Genomic DNA, 17,685 nt, shown 5'->3' with positions numbered 1-17,685 from the left:
TAGGTTTTACCATTTTTGAGATATAGAAGTTCAGGTCACATTTTTTTTTTAGATATTCACGATTTGCTTGAAAACGGTAAATCTTATCGAAATGGTACTGGAAAAAATCTTATAGAAAATTCTCTATAAGATTGGTTTTCGTAATTTTTCCTAGGTTGTACCCTTTTTGAGATATATAAGTTTAAGTTGGGAAATTGCAGTCATGACCTTGTTTTATAAGGAGACGTTACAGTCAGTAAATTGTCAAAAGTTTAACATGTATATCTCAAAAATAATAAAACCTACGAAAACATAATAAAGGACAATCATTCAGAGAATTTTCACTGCTATAACATTTTTTGATAGGGCTTAAGGTTTCCCAGCGACATCGCGAAAACCTAAAGAAAAACATAAAAATGTGAACTTTGATCGCGATTTATTTAAAAGAACATTGTAGTTTCAGAATCCCCAAAAACCTTTAATTTAAAGTTGCACCGTGTATGCTGAGTGAGTATAAATACTAAGATATTTATGTACAAATATTGTTTATGTATGGTAAATGAGTCAATTTGGTTTATATCGGAATATTTCTGGAATTACGTACATATATGTTTGTATATGACAAATAAATTTTCTAATACGGCGTTTATATTATAGTTTTTTGCAGGGTTAACCTTCTTTATGAGGATTTATTTGAAGTATACACAATGGAAATGACATTTGAAACCCAGACCCACTGGGTTAACCCGGTTATATGTAAACGGCCTATTATTATTCTTTGATGAATCGAAATGTAAAAATATTATTTTCATTTGAAATTGTTTCTCTTTTAAAACAGATTTAATAAAATTAAACCACAAGGCTCTTTTGTAAATTCAATTTGGTTTCTCTTGGAATATTTGCCGGAATTACACACAAACGTGTGACGAAAGGATTCTGGTACAATATTCAAAATATTGCTTTGTTCCAAAACTAAAAAGCTTCTACTATATTTGTTAGTTTTGTACATCAAAAAGTTGTAAAATTTTCAATTCTCTTCAATAAAAATGGCGCTGATTAGTGTTGTTTTAAGAAACCTTTTGCACGACAAATTTGGACGTGTAACAAGTAGAAACATGTTTTCTGCTGGAACACACATATTATTTCTATCTAGATTTCTGTTTAAAAATGGAATTTATATAATAGCCCGTTTCCACGGTACGTCGTTCGTTCTCTATTCGTTGTTCGACCCATAACTACGAATAAATTACTTATTTCCCCACACAAAATTCTATGAACGAACGACGATTTTTCTACGTTGTTCGATTAGAAATACTCTCTCAACGACGAATAAGTATGTCCCATCCCTAACAAATGAGGAAAATTTATCGAAAAAATTAATTATGACATGTCTAAATTCAAAATTCAAAATTTGTTGAAAACACAAAATTTTTTAGAAAAAAGGAAAAAGATGAATGAAAATTAATGAACTAAACATTTTATACAGATGCAGAAGGAAGATGGTTGTGTTTCCTTCTTAATTCCACACTCATTTCTTGTCCATTAGTTCAAAATCGAGTAAAAAATCAGAAACAAAAAGGAAACAAATAACTGAAAGTCTGCATACACAAACATTGTTTTGACATGTCTCTCTCTCTCTTTAATTTTGAAAATATAAACATATAAAAATATATTGAAAATTCAAAATTATTCAGAATTTATGGAAAAAATGAATGAAATGTGTGTAGTTAAATATAGAAGATACATTTGAAGGAAAGTCTATTGCTTTTCCTATTCATTTAATGTATATTTTATGTGTTTTCGGTTAAAATTTTCGTAAAAACAAGGAAACAAAAATTAAGGCAATTTTGTTTATGTTTTTGTTAATTACGAATGGTGTCGTGGAAACGGGTTAATTCGTGTACGTCGTTCGACAGGCGAACAACGTAATTGAAACGCTCGTGTGAACATGACATAATTTAACCGCTTGAACCTTTTGTAGATTTTTTACCGGAATTACCTACAAATGTAAAACACATGGTTGTATTTCAAACTGTATTTTTTAGTTGATAAAAAATAACCGCAAGTAAATCCAGAGGAAAAATTGGTTTCTCTCCGAATATTTGCGGAATTACGCACAAATCTATTGCATATTAAATCCCTTTGGAATTTTTTTCTTTTTAAAATTATGAATTTTATAAAATTCAACATCAAGGCCCTCTTTATATAAATTCACATCCAGCAATGCCATTTTTGTGGAACTTTGTTTGAACTATGTGTCTACAATTACGCATTTATTGCAAAAAAACCCTCAGTTTTTATGGATATTTATCTTTTGAGTACCCTACAAGAAGCCAAAACCGCAGCACCTCCACCTTATCTCGAACGTTCTCAGACTCAATTCCAGCAATTAATGTCACAACCCATGGGAATTTTTCTGAAGTATTTTAAATGCGGTCAATTACTTAACCAACGGCGAACAATGCTTCGGTGGATTTGTGACACCCTCATTTATTTGTGTGGTGGTTAGTTAACCCAGGGGATTACTCACTCACTCACGCGCTCAGTGAGCTGTCTAGCGGTATAAATAAAGTGCACTGGAAGTCGTCACTGTTGTCGGAATTTGAATTGTTATTATCATTGAGGGGGATAATGACTCATTTGCAATGTTTGCCCCCGTCATAGTCGTAGCTTTGTTGCGGCTGGCTGTCTGACTAACAAATCCAAATGCTTCGCATGAGTGAGAGCCGCCTGCTTAAGAAAACACGTTTTCTTGAGAAATTCATTTGAACACAGTCGCAGGCCGGTCAGTTATGTGTGTACTGCAAATTCACATATTGTGGCTGGCTGTTGTTGTTGCTTCTTTTTCTGTTAATTTGTTTACATTTTTCATTGTAGTGTGTGAATAGGCAAACCTCAGCTGTTTGTGAAGTTAAAGTTAAAACCTACTCACCTCTGACCCTCCCCTTCCCCTTATAAGAAACAATAAAAATACTTTGAAGATTTCACTCGTTTAAGCGTCCATTATACAAAGCGAAAACTCCTCATTTCATATAACCTTGACCCAAATTGCATGTTACTTTTTCAGTTTCAAATGGAGTATCATTTGAATGAATTCTTCGAGAGTTTTGACCCACATATTTCAGTTACAAACATATTTACATGCAAACTAAATCACTTTATTGTTATTGCTGAGTTATGTTTGAGTTCTAATTTTCCCTTGTTTCAATCTTACCCTTGGCACTAACTGAAATTGTAGTTAATGAATGTCTGAATGAATGGCTGGCTACTCTGAATTCATTCATTTCGTCACTTCGTCATTCATTTCGTTCATTAATTGACTTGGCTGGTCTTCCTGCCGGTGTCTTGCTTGACACGTTAATGTTTATTAGGTCATGATTAATTTGTAGTTACGTCGTTGCTGTTGTTCTTATTGTTGTTGTATGGAATCAAAACCTTATTGACATACATATATATGTATACATACATATATTTGACAATATACATGTTGATGTGAAATTTACACAGTTCAATAACATTCTTAAAATACACTCAAAGAAAATTATGAGTTCAAATGAGATACATATTGTTTTAGAGTCGTAACTTCGCAATCCCCTTACAGAAACATTTCGAAGAATAAAACGAGTAAAAAAGTATGAGTCGGCTTTGCCGACAGTGATATACCCTCAGCCTTTGTGAATCGAAACTTTCATCTACGGAGATATCGAATGTACATTGGACATTTGAACTTGCCGACAAAAATGTGGATTAGGATTAACGTTCAAAAGTGTTGAGGAGAAATGTACCGACATAGTCCATAGTGGATCTTTCGCGCCCACTAGTCATTTCAGTGATCATCGTATAAATTTTGAACCAGTATGCAAGAAACCATAGACTTATCCACACAAAATATAATATCGCTGTAAACAGGACCACAACGAACCGCATCGGTATACATTTCCAAATGTGGAACTTTTGTGGGGGTATCCCAAGGAGAGGACCGATATGGGCCAGTTTAGAAGTTAAACAAAATTTGGACAAAATATTAGGAGATACGACAGAACTGAAACTAAGTTTGGACAAAATATGACGAAGGCCAAATTTTGGACCAAATCAGTTGATCAGTTCGAGAATTATGGTGCTCTCCAGCCATTACATATGGTGCCATAGGGTTTTTTTACACCTTTCGGACTGTTTTGCCGTCGTAATTGAGGCAGCGAATGCAAGTTGCTTCAACAAAAATCAAAGTGATTCGAGAGTAGGTCTTAAAGTGAACTTATCCGAAATTTTGTGTGGGAGGTACCCGAAGGAGTGCACAAATATAGTCCATATTCGAACCTGATCTATAACTGGTTGATATATTATGATGTGTAAAGTATGGACCAAATCGGTCACTCCCTTCAAGAATTATCGTGCGCTCAATTTTTCCGAACATTTTGGAACTTTTGTGGGGGAGGTACCTGAAGTGGACCGACATGGCTTATCTTCGAACTTAACTAAGTTTGTACAAAATATTACGAAGGCAAATTTTGGACCGAATCAGTCATTTCAGTTCGGGAATTATCATGCGTGTTCAATCTATTTTCTCAGGAAGTATGGACTTGCCCCCGATGCAACATGTAGCGTCGCACAGTGTCACGACAGTGGCCAAAAATGGTAAAAACTAAATACTTCGTTGAACAAATTTATTGATGGGGAGTGATAGAAAACATATTAATTAAGAAGAATCTGAATTTTGGTACTAATACGTGAAGTAGTTTTTGCTATATGAGGATTTAAATCCGACAATTTTAGTTAATACGTATTTTTGTGTGTTTTTTTTTTTCTAAAATTAATAAATTATATTATGCGTTAATATTTAAAATTTAAAAGTAACGGTCGCTGCAAAAATGGTTCCTAAGTTCTCCTGGGATGTAATAAACTTGGCCATACATTTGTTTGCATGTAAATATTAATCATATGGTGTTTACATTTACCCAAACATTTATTACTAAGTTTATTAATTTTCTGAAGCAAATTTTAAATTGTGTGGAGTGGGAAAAAAGTTGTATAAAAGTGTATATCGACATTTTTTGCTGTATGAGTAGTAAAAAGTGAGTCCTTCAAATATATAAGGGTCCCAGCTGCAGAGGTTTGCAGACGAATGTGTCATTTCTCTTTTTCAGCGACCACCTCACTGAGAGGATACCTTTTTTAACAAATCGTTTTGCGGTGTTGGCTATAGCGCGAAAACGAATGAACCGATCATCATATATTTTTGTGGGCTTATTGGGTTCCTAATAATCTTGCTTTCAAACGAGAGAATTAAAAAAAAACAATTTTTAAAAAAATTGTGAGCAGCGAATATCAAAATTCGAATTTTTACAAAAAACTGACCGTTTTTACCACTAATCGGTCAAAAAGTTGTTTTAAAGGAAATTTCTCATATATATAGAGACAAGAGTTTGATATATTCAATATGCTCACAAACAATATGAAGACTAAACACCAAATTTCAGTCATATCGGGTGGATATTGAGGCCAAAACACTCAAAATACCGAAAATGAGGAGGCACGGTTCTATGGGGGCTATAGGATGACGAGGACCTATACCGACATATTTCTGGTGGAAGGTTATAAGTCCCCCAACGGAGACTTAATACCAATTTTCAGCCATTTCGGTGTGATAATCAGGCTAAAACCTCCAAAATACCGAAAATCGGGAGGTACCGTCCTATGGGGGCTATATGAAGGCGTGGACCTATGCAGACAAATTTCAAGGTGAAGGTATAGTGCCCACTACGAAGACTAAATACCAAATTTCAGCAATTTCGGCGTAATAATGAGGCTAAAATCTTCAAAATACTGATAATCGGGAGGTACCGTTGTATGGGGCCTATATCAAAACGTGGACCTAAGCCCACAATTCTCTGTTGAAATGTTTGATACCTCTGCCGAAGGCTAACCACAAAATTTGAATACTTTTGGTTGGTCATTGTGTCTAAAAAATTCAAAATACCGAAAATCGGGAGGTACGGTTCTATGGGGGCTATATCAAAACGTGGACCGATCAACCCAATTTTTTGTCCTGAAGATTGCAAGTCAATAATAGGTACGTGTACCAAAATTGATGCACCTACGACAACTCCTTCTATTTTTGGCCACAGTTAATATGAACTCGCGACATTGTGCACCGTGATGTAATGGTATGCACACCCGCCTTGCACGCTCAATGCCGTGGTTTCGATTCCCCGGCCAGGCAACATTAAATTTTCAACGGTGGCAATATACCCCTCAGTGATGTTGGCGACATAACCTGGGTTTTTCTCTACAAGTGGTGTCTTTAGGACACGTCGTTCGGACTCGGTGATAAACAGTAGGTCCCATTTCATTGAGCTTATATGAATCGTGGTGCACTTATTGATATGAGAGAAGTCTCCCTTGTCCCTTATGGGATGTTTGTGAAACAAATACAACCGATGTTTGATCTGTTCTGTTCTTCCAGAACCATCGCGATAGATGTTTTAGATCCGGTTAAAGGACTGGTCTTGGATCGCCGTGAACCGCACGTATTCCATAAGGTCCTGGGTAATTTTTGAGAAAAGGTGAATGAGTTAAGGCCTTCGAAAGTTCTAAAAACCCCATAGCCAAAAATGCTATTCTGTTTTCTCTTTTAGTGTTGAACCTCTTTCTCTCTGTGGATCATGAAGATCGTTTCGGAAATGGCCGGACACTGCTGTTTTTGTACTGTGCCGAGTGGGTTTCGTAATTGACAAGAATATGACATTTCTGCCATGACCACTATATTTCTTGCAGTTTAACTGCGATGGTCTTCAAGGCGACATAGTAAATTTTATTAGTCGAAATATAAAGGAAGCGGCGATTCCGAAAACGAAGCTGAACAACAACGTTGTACGTTTGGATCGTTCAGTACAGACCCATCTCGCTTGAGCTCGACTTTAGTGACCCATACTTGGAGTGATGGGTAGAACCGCCGTGAAAGAACTGCCAAATATATCCCGCCGTTTAATTGCTGTGTCCAGCGTCATTTGCCTGACATCAGGCTGCTGTTGCAAGGTAATAACCCGCTGGTCCTAGCAGATCTCAAAGCGCTTCATGAGTTATGAATTCAACCATAGGGAATGGCCAGAGAACCATAGCGCTGGCTGATCAAATAGATAACTCCACATTTTAAACCGTGAAAGAGGATGCACCCGCCAGAATTAGAGGAGGCTGCCATAGTTTGCCGGACATATCCATCGTGTCACCTCGTCTGACGAATGACGTCATATAACTTGGGTCGGACCTTTCTCATCTCCATCAACAGACCACCCATAACTTGTGAACGCCGCACAGTAGTTTTTTCCTGGTCAAAACTCTCTAACTTTTGAACATATAGAGATATTTTCACAATTTTTTGGCCGACAGATAATCAGCTTTCCGATGCATGAAAAACATTCGAATTCGGTATATTAGTTACTGATGGATTTAAGGTCAAAGTTTAAAATTTGACTTTTTTCATATTGTGCATCGAAATATGAATGTTTTTGAGTTTTCATATGTTCTAACTATTTAAAAAAAAGTCAAACACAAATAAACAAATACATTTTTTTAACAATTTTTTTTTTTCAAAATTAAAAAAATACTTCGTGGCTTTTCATAAAACTCTTAAAAAAACTCATATATTTAAAAAATGTTCATTTGTGTATAAAAATCAGTAATTTATTGGGTTTAACGGACGGAACGGGACAGGTACACAAGTATATATATGGGCTGAAAGGGAACACTCTCGGCCATCATTCTGTGAAAACCGAAATTTGTTCTAAGCTGTTCCCTAAAATTCTAGTCCACTAAAATTTAGTACCTAAGCAAAAATAAAATAGCTCACTTCGTGTAAACGCTACGGTATTGTACTGAAACGGTTCTTAAAGACAACTATCCTATCTATCTAACAAAAAAAAAAAAAAAAAAAAAAACAATGAAGACAATATCTGTTATAGTTTCCTACAAATAACTATTTCTTTCTCCAGAAATTTGCAAAATTGACGAATTTTCCAAAATGGCCACGCCCACAGCTTCCAATATTTTCAACTAATTTTTTGGTTTCCTTAGTTTCAATATGTTGGCTATCGAATCCCATATAGAAATTAACAATCGGGGACGACTAAAACTTGGCGCTTTGGCCAGGAAAATCGATTCCTTAACCACTGTGCGCCGTACTTCCCTCAACCAAAAATACAAAAGAGAACCTGTATGTAGATCAGCAGACTTATTGGACTGGTTTGAGAGATATTCATACCGATGTAGTCGCCGAGGCTATAAGAGCCTACCGTCCTCAGAGATTACCCACCATCAGTGTAAGAGCAACAGTTGCCTAGACAAACGAGAGTTGTTTTGACGCAACTGGGCCAGGATAGATGACACAATGTAGAACATCTGCCCAGCATGCAACACCAGCCCGCATGATAAGCTGCACTCCACTCTCATTATGGACGAATCCTATTTAGCAGGCGTCCTTTCTGAACTTGCTTTTAGAGGCAGCAATTCTGATCTCTGATTTACGAAGTGAGTGATGGAACACACTTTTACGTCCGAGATTGCCGGTCAGATTGACTTTAATTCCTTGCATCCAGGACCGTCATGCAAGATCTTTAGGATTTTCTTTGCGTAGAATTTGCTCTTTGGAGATGTTCATGCATCGTTCTTATTCTTAGTTTAACAGCGTCTTCTTCGAGTGTATTTTGCTAGCTTCTTCTCAAAAACAATTTTTTGTTGAAAGTTTGTTATGTCGGTTATTTTTGTTAATGTATGTATTTGTTATTGTTCTTCTTGTTGTTGTTTTTGATAAAGTAAATATTAAATCGATTTTTAATGGTGTTCCACGCCAAAATAAACCATACCCTCTAAAAAAAACAAATAACAACAACTCTCAATACCGTTACTAACCTCACACTACCCACAAAAGTGTGTCCGCTAATATGAATGTAGGTAGGCCTATGTATGAGCTGTAGATATATTTTATAAATATAAAGCTTTAAATACAAAGGAGGCATTTAAAGACGCCGCATAAATGAGCATTTAATATGCCGAATGAATGACTGAAAGAGTCACTTTAATGTTGGTTATGTGTCTTGTATAGAGCATGCTTATCCATTCCATGGAGTAGTAATATTAAATGTTGTTACCCCCATTGATTTATTTAAAATGAAATGTTTCCGCTAACCTTGAAATTTTACAATCCGCTTAATGTTTTATATTTTTTCTATGTGAATCCAAATACAATTTTAATATTTCAAAGAAAATAATAATGAATAGTCTGAAACCAATAGACGGCATTGAGTCTTTGATAAAATGTACTATGGACTCTGAAATTGATTTAAAAAAAATACAATTTTTTGTCCATTTGAAACATCTCTAAGAATATAAAGATTTCATATCCCAAGTTTTATCTATCCTCATAAAAATTTTACTTAGGAATAGTTAAATATTTTTGTTTTAAATTTTTAAATTAAAATACGATAAACATCAAAAGTTTTAATATTGAGATTTATTAACCAATCCAAAACGTGTCGATTACCTTATAAACCTTTGACATACATACTCTATTTATTCGAAATTGAATTGCGCTTCATGCGTCAGTCATCATCGTGCCTTGTTGTCTTTCCTAGTTTTATTTGATTTCGTCGTGAATTCCATTGACATTAATATGTGTCAGCCGAAGGTCAAACACGATTCCAATTCCATTATTGTTCTTTGTTGTGGGTCAGTCAATAAATATGTACGTACGTGGGGGACAAAACACCGACACTGCCATGTAATGCATATCACAAGCTTATTATCTACAGCTAGATTTGCCACTGGATGGAGTATAATCGAGAAAGGTTGTGCGTGTGTGCGTGTTTATGACTTGTACTGTGATTTTATATATTCCATGCTTGTTCTTCTATTCACGTGATATTAACGAAAAAATTCACTTATAATTAAAATGGTTTATTTATTTTTGATAATACAGAAAATTTGGATTTTAGAAAAATAGTTTAGTCTGTAGTTGTGAACTATTTATTTAACTACTTATTTTAGTGGGCAAAAATAATTACTTATTTTGCATGACATATCCTTGTTAAAGACTGTGCATTGTTTTTAAACTTTAAGAACTAATTTTTCGACGATTTTTTACGGCGGGGAAATCAATAAGTTACGATAGCTCAGCATACCGTTTGGTGAGCAGTGGAGGGAGAAAAGAACAATAAAAAAACAAACCAGTATCAGTTGTATTATAATCATATGCTTGAAGCTTATTGGGGTATTTCTTTTAGCGACAAAGGCCTAGTTGCTTTATCTTTTCAGGTTAAAAGTAATGTGAACAGAAATCCACTTGGATCGCAGAGGATCTTCGTTAATTTCTACTACAATTACACTTATTCCAATGAGAGAAAACTCAACAACCTTCGTTCTTTTGGTATCTGCGCTCTACGGTGTCCGCAGAGGGATCGTGCAATGGAGATATCCGTGCCGATATTTTACATGGTGTCATCAACTTTTAGATGGATGCACCATCCATAAGGTAGTTGAGGCAAAACTACCCTAGTTTGTTGAGGTTTGTCGGAATGTCCTTTCTGCTACACGAACATCAGAAAGGTTGGGCAGATCCCTGAAGCGGTGAATAGTGAACTCTTTTTAGCTTTCCTATGTTTGATGAAAGTGCGGCGTTCCGAGGTGATGGAATAAGGAAGTCTGCTGGTGGAGACAATTATGGGGAGATGATATGATACAAAAGAAACTTTGTCAGGTGAAGTCATTTATCAGACCAGGTTATGTCTGGCGAACTGCGAAAGTCTCCGCTAATTCTGGTAGGGGCGTCCTCATTGACATTTAGCATTAAAGTCCTCCAAAGCCAGACGGTTATTATCTTCCAAAACCGGATTAACCTCTAATAGTTGGCGTGATGGACCTATAACCTGGAGTACAGCTATTTATGGGCGGGATGTATACTACCCTCATACTACATACGGGATATAAGAGCCAAGCTTAAGCGAGATAGGTCTGTATTGAATGGACTGGTGCAATAGGAAAGCTAATTCCCCACCTCCACTTCTGGTGCGATCCTTCTTCAGTACGTTGCAACCATCGCTGTAAGCTGCAGTTGTTGTTGAGCGTGGTTTACTGCACCGCCGCGACTCTTATGTTCTTCCGATTCATAAAGTCCACTATTTCCTCGATGTTACCTCGGTGTCGATAGCAATGAAATTGCAAACAATTTAAAAAGAGTCAGTCGGCTTTGCCGACAGATTTATACCCTCAGCCAATGTGAAGTGAAACTTTCACCTATGGACAGATCGAATGTATTTAAGGTCTCTCCAGAATTTTGTGGCCCGTTTTGGACATTTGAACTTGCCGACTAAAATGTGGATTAGGAATTAACTGCACTAAGACACAAATGTTGAACCTTTGTGGGGGAGGAACCTTTAGGGAGGACCGGTATGGGCCATTTTAAAATATAAACTAAATTTTGACAAAATATTAGGTGATCCAAAGTTTGGACCAAATTGGTTGCCCCATTCATGTGATATCGTCCTAGCATTTAAGTGACATTTTTTTTTTTTGATATCGAGGAGAAGTACCTGAGGTTGTGGACCGGTATTGCCCCATGAAACTAAGTTTGGATATAATATGACGAAGACCAAATGTTGAACCAAATCTGTTGAACAGTTCGAGAGATATCGTGCTCTCCGAAAGCCACATATGGTGACATAGGGATTTTTTACAACTTTCGGGCTGTTTTCCTAAGAAATGTGGAATTGCCCCTGAAACAACTTTTACCGTCGTAATGGAGGTAGCGAATGCAAATCGCTTCAACAAAAAACAGAGTGATTCGGGAGCAGGTCTTAAAGTGAACTTATCCGAGATTGTGTGTGAGAGGTACCAGAAGGAGTAGACAAATATAGTCCATATTCGAACCTGATCTATATCTGGTAGATATATTAGGATGTGCAAAGTATGGATTACATCGGTCACTCCTTTAAGAGTTATCGTGCGCACAATTTTTCCGAACATGTTTGAACTTTTGTTGGGGAGGGACCTGAAGGAGTTGACCGATTTCGCTTATCTTCGAATTTAAACTATCTTTCGACAAAATATTACGAAGGCCAAATTTTGGACAGATCCGTTCGAGAGTTATCTTGCGCTCCATCCACTACACACGGTGTTATAGGGGCTTTTTGCATCTTTCAGGCTATTTTCTCAGGAAGTATGGACTTGCCCCTGATGAAACTTGTACCGTCATATGGAGGGCAATGAATACAAGTTGTTGCAACATAAATCAAAGCTATTCGAGGGCAGATCCTAATCTGAACTTATCCGAAATTTTGTGTGGGGGTACCCGAAGGAGTGGACGTGCGTGCGACGACGACGAATCACATGGACGAATCCAGAGCAACCCCTGATATGCACCCACTTACGACATCTAATGCATCTGTGGAACAGAACATGATAGTTCTGTAGAATCATAAGAAGAATGTCGTGCGGAACAACTACGTGAAGTTTGTTTGGAACGGTATCCGAAAGTTCTGTTAAACAGAAACTCAAGGGTCTTGTGGATCAGTGAACTGTGACTCTTGTGAAACAACTATCCGAAATTTTTGCCGAACAACTTCCCTAAGATACTGTGAAACAAATTGTTGGAGCTTCTCTGAAATAGCACATCAAGATAATCGGAAATGTTCTGAGACACACTTCACCTCTCACTTCACGCCACAAGCATTTTGTCACCTCATTTACGCTTGTTTTTCGACTATTTTATGGAGAGACTATAGTGTACTCTACCCTAATGAATACCCTAAAAAAGAAACAAGTAAAAAAGTATCAGTCGGCTTTGTCGACAGAGATATACCCTCAGCCTGTATATATTGAAACAATTTTTTTTCCCAAAAACGTATGTATTTAGGGTTTTTTTTTCAAATTTTGGGAATTGGAAACGACTAAAATGTTGATTAGGATTAGAGATCAAAAGTTTTGCAGAGGAGATACTAAAAGGAATGGATCTACATTGATCATTATGGAAGTGGATCCCAGGCACTACATATGGTGCCATAGGGGTTTTTACACCCCTCGGGATGTTTGTTCAAGAGGTATGGACTTTCCCATGAAAAAACGGTTACCATCGTAATTGAGGCAGCGAATGCAAGTTGCTTCAACAAAAATCAAAGTGATTCGATAGCAGGTCTTAAAGTGAACTTATCCAAAATTTTGTGTGGGAGGTACCGGATGGAGTGGGCAAATCTAGTCCATATTTGAACCTGATCTATATCTAGTAGATATATTAGGATGTGTAAAGTATGGACCAATTTGGCCACTTCCTTCAAGAGTTACCATATGAACAAATTTTCCGAACATTTTTGAACTTTTGTGGGGGAGGTACCTGCAGGAGTGGACCGATATGGCTTATCTTCAAACTTAAACTATGTTTGGATAAAATATTACTAAGGCCAAATTTTGGACCGAATCGGCAGATCCGTTCTAGATTTATCTTGCGTTCCAACCACATCACACGGTTTCATAGGGGTTGCAACTTTCAGGCTATTTTCTCAGGAAGTATGGACTTGCCCCTAATGAAACTTGCACCGTCGTTTGGAGGGCAGTGAATACAAGTTGCTAAAACAAAAATCAGAGCGATTCGAGAGATGGCCTTAAACTGAACTTTTCCGAAATTTTGTGTAAGAAGTACCCGAAGGAGTAGGCCGATTGAGCCTGTATTGAAACATTATCTAAGTCTGGTACACATTTTACGATGGGCAAAGTATGGACCAAATCGGTTACTCCCTTCAAGAGTTATCGTGCGCACAAATTATCCGAACATTTTCGAACTTTTGTGGGGGAGGTACTGGAAGGAGTGGACAGATATTGCCCATCTTCGAACTTAAACTAAGTTTGGGCAAAATATTACGAAAGCCAAAATTTGAACAGAATCGGTTCATCCGTTCGAGAGTTATCGTGCGCTCCATCCAGACGGACGGACATTGCTCAATCGACTCCAAATTGTCTGAAACACATTTCGTCCAAACATACTTGGGGTCTAAAACCATTATTTCGTTAGCATAAATGCTGAGGGTATAAAAAATAGGAGTACATGAGGTAAACAAAATGTTTGACAGACACTGTGTAATAATCGGCTGCAGCTCACGTGGAATAGCACATGTGGTATTACTGTACGTTCTGTGCAAGTTTCTGTTCATCGGAACCTTGAAGGTTCTGTGGAACAACGAACCGAAAGTTATGTGAACGAGCTCCTTTGGAACAGCATCCGTATGTTTTGAGAAACATCTAAACGAAACTCGTGTGGAACTACGCATAAATACCAATTTGGAAAAGGACCCGAAATGACCTGATCTGATCTGTCTGATATCAATTCTTCAATATATGAAAGAAGTGAAAGAAGTTTCAATTTAATCTTAATGTGAAAATACAAAAGCCGCATGGCATTCTCGCATTAAGGACACGTACAACCTAATCCATGTGTGGCTTTAGCAATTGTCATGCTGCTTATATATTTCAACCTTAAATGTGTAGATTATACGTCTCATTTTCAAATGAACTTTCTAATTTCAAGCAAGATCAAGAGCGCATTTCTCCCTTGAAGTGATCAGATATAATTTTATTTACACGCAAACAAATTGGTATGTATATTAAATGCATTAGCATACCCGACGGATTAGATTAATTTCTTAAATTACGTACATTGGGTGACGATTGTATCCAACAATCACCAACTCTGTTACGACAATCGTTTTTAATAAAAAACAACTTTTATTTAAACAAAAAAAAAAAATCAGCTTTGATCCTCTTAAAACAGCTGCTAAACTGCGAACAAAACGCATTTAAAATATGTGTCGTTTTGTTCTCCTCTCCTACTTGTTTAAAGTTCAGGTGTTCTTGAAACTTGATTAAATATAAACAGATATTGAAACTAGTTTCAATTTATTTCACAAATAAGTGGTGAAAATAATTAGTCGGTTTTGTTTGCATATCTGCGATTTTTTGTATTTAATTCAAGAATGTAGTAATTTTTTAATATTATCATTAATAATAATATTTTGCATTAATAAATTAATTGATAAAATAATGAGCAGACATTTCATTTGGAAACTTAAAATATGTACCTCTATTCATGCATGAAACTATAACATAGGTACATCTAAGATAATTGGGCGCCAAGTTTCTATTCTTTTGAACGTATTATTATTTTAACAAATCCTTTTAATTCAAGATTTCTTTCTACTATTTCCTTCCTTTATAATAATTTCATTTTCAATATTGATTAATTAAATAAAGGACAAAACGTAGTTTTCTACCTCTACTGCCCAGGGCTCCATCTAAGACTTCTTTTTCCATTCCCCACAACATTTTCATTTTAATAAATGTTCCTAAAAAAATCATAATATTCGTATATGTATTAATTTGATATCGAAGCTAGTTATATGACATTATAGAACCATAGCAAATTACGTTCCAATCCATATCCCCTTCTCCATCAATCTGTCAATTAGTATGAGGTACTGCTTAATAAGAAATCCAATTCATAATGACGTGACACAACTGACTTGTGAAATGTCAGCGAGCAACACGTGTTGCATGACACAGCTTACAACAATGATGACAGATTAAAACAAAAACTTAACCAGCTAGACTAGTGTTGTGTGGGTGTGTGTGTGAATGTGTGCATGGAGTCAACATTTAATTGCCGGCATTGGGAAATTACATGGGGATTACCAGACCACCAAGTAACAATGCCCCACACAAATCTCTTATACACCAAAAAAAGGCCAACAACATTAAGCTTTATTGGTAAGCACGTTTTCGTTTTGTTCTCAGTGCTCTCTTGGGCTCTCCAAGCTCTCACCGTATAAAGTTTAATGGAAAATGTTGCCATATACTTTGATTTTGATATAAAAAAGGCTTTTGTTGTAGTTTAAAGGTATATCTTGTATTTCAACAGACTGACGGACGGACGAATAGACGGACATGTTTATATCGACTTAGAATTTTATACTGATCAAGAAAATATATAGCTATAGCGTTTCCGACACATTTATACTCTTCATGTTATGGTGGAGGGTATAAAAAGAATCAATCGGCTTTGCAGACATTAAGCTGTCGACCATCCTGGTGCAATGGTATGTACACCTTCTTTGCACGCTGAAGGTCCGCCATTCGATTCCCAGGCCGGGAAAACATCATACTTTTCAACGCACAAAAACACTTTTAGTATATCGAACGGAGATGTTTTTCAGTGGGTCCTAGGGACCTAAAAACACTTAGGGTGGTTAAGCCGATCTTCAGGAGTATTGAATGTTGTTTTTGTGGCAGACGGAGGCAACATTCAATACGCCTGAAGATCGGCTTAACCACCCGTGAAACGTAGCGTAATGGTTGAATGCGTGGGACTTCGGTAGACTCCTAATTTTTCAATGTATATAATAGGTCTAATAAGCTAAACTCGAAAGAGAATTAATTAAATATCACTATAAATGACCTTCGCCTTAATAAGGCAAAAATAAAAAATAATTTTTTGTTCTCCAAAATTCATCCTGTTTGTAGGGCATTTTCTTCATAGCCCACATAAAGCCACTGGTCGTTTAAACGCCACAAAAAATAGCTGCAAAAAATCACTTAAAACTCCACATTTTCGCAAATGTTTGTGTTTTTTTTTTTGTATTTTGTTATGTTATCTGTCATTCCATACTTATAAAGCTTTTTTTCATCCATGCATTTCCACGCAATTGGCCTAAAAAGGAAGCATTTCAGAAAAATCTACTTTTTGTAACTTTCAACTTTTGATGAAAAATTTAAATATACGATAAAAATTTAATCATACATGCTACATTCATATAAAGTCAGGGATTTGTTAAGAGTATTGGCATGTAAGAATACACCTATATTACCCTTCAAAGTTTTCGGAAATTTTAAAAGAGGGTCCGACTGCAGGAGATCTATAAAATTTTAAGAAAAAGTAATTTTTTTTTAAATCTCAAAAATATCATTTTCATAGAAAATTTAAAGTTTTCTTTTAAAAAAATACTAGGCGCTAAGTGGGTTAAGAACCGCGAAAAATGGAAAAACCAAGTTGAGTTTCGAAAAATGTGAATGTTTAGAAGCGATTGGCATCATTAAACTCTTAAAGTGATGAGATGAATTTTTGGAATTTTGTCGTTGCGCGTCCATCTCAGCGTAATGAAGGCGACATTACCTGGGTATTCGAACCATTAAAAAGTACAAGTGATGCCTCAAATCAAGTCGTTCCGACTCGGCAATAAAAATTAGGTCCCAAATCATTGAGCCAATATGAATCGGGGTGCACTCATTATCTGCCTCGTCCCTTCTGAGATGTTTGTGGAGCATTTATTATATATACATGTATTATAAGCTGTCGAAGCTCAGCCTTTGGATCAGGGTTTCGGAGTCGGAGTCGGTGTCTACGAGTCGGAGTCGAGCAATTTTGCTGGAGTCGGAGTCTTCTTCTTCTTTATTTGCCGATCCGCTTTCTGATTTTGGCGATCATACAATAACAAATTAAGTATTTTTAGCTGTATATATAGATATATGGTTATGAATATGTTGTGGTAAATTATTCAGCAATGGTGATCTCTCTATTCCTCGCAGCGTTGATAAGGCTTCTTTCATTTGGTTGATTTGTCCACTCCAAAATGTTTTTTATCCAGGATATTTCTCTTCTTCCTCTTGGCCTTTTTCCCT

Source organism: Musca autumnalis, unplaced genomic scaffold, assembly GCF_047663935.1.
Source record: "Musca autumnalis isolate F117 unplaced genomic scaffold, ASM4766393v1 scaffold_3, whole genome shotgun sequence".
Taxonomy (NCBI): Eukaryota; Metazoa; Arthropoda; class Insecta; order Diptera; family Muscidae; genus Musca; species Musca autumnalis.
Note: the sequence above shows the minus strand (reverse complement) of the source record.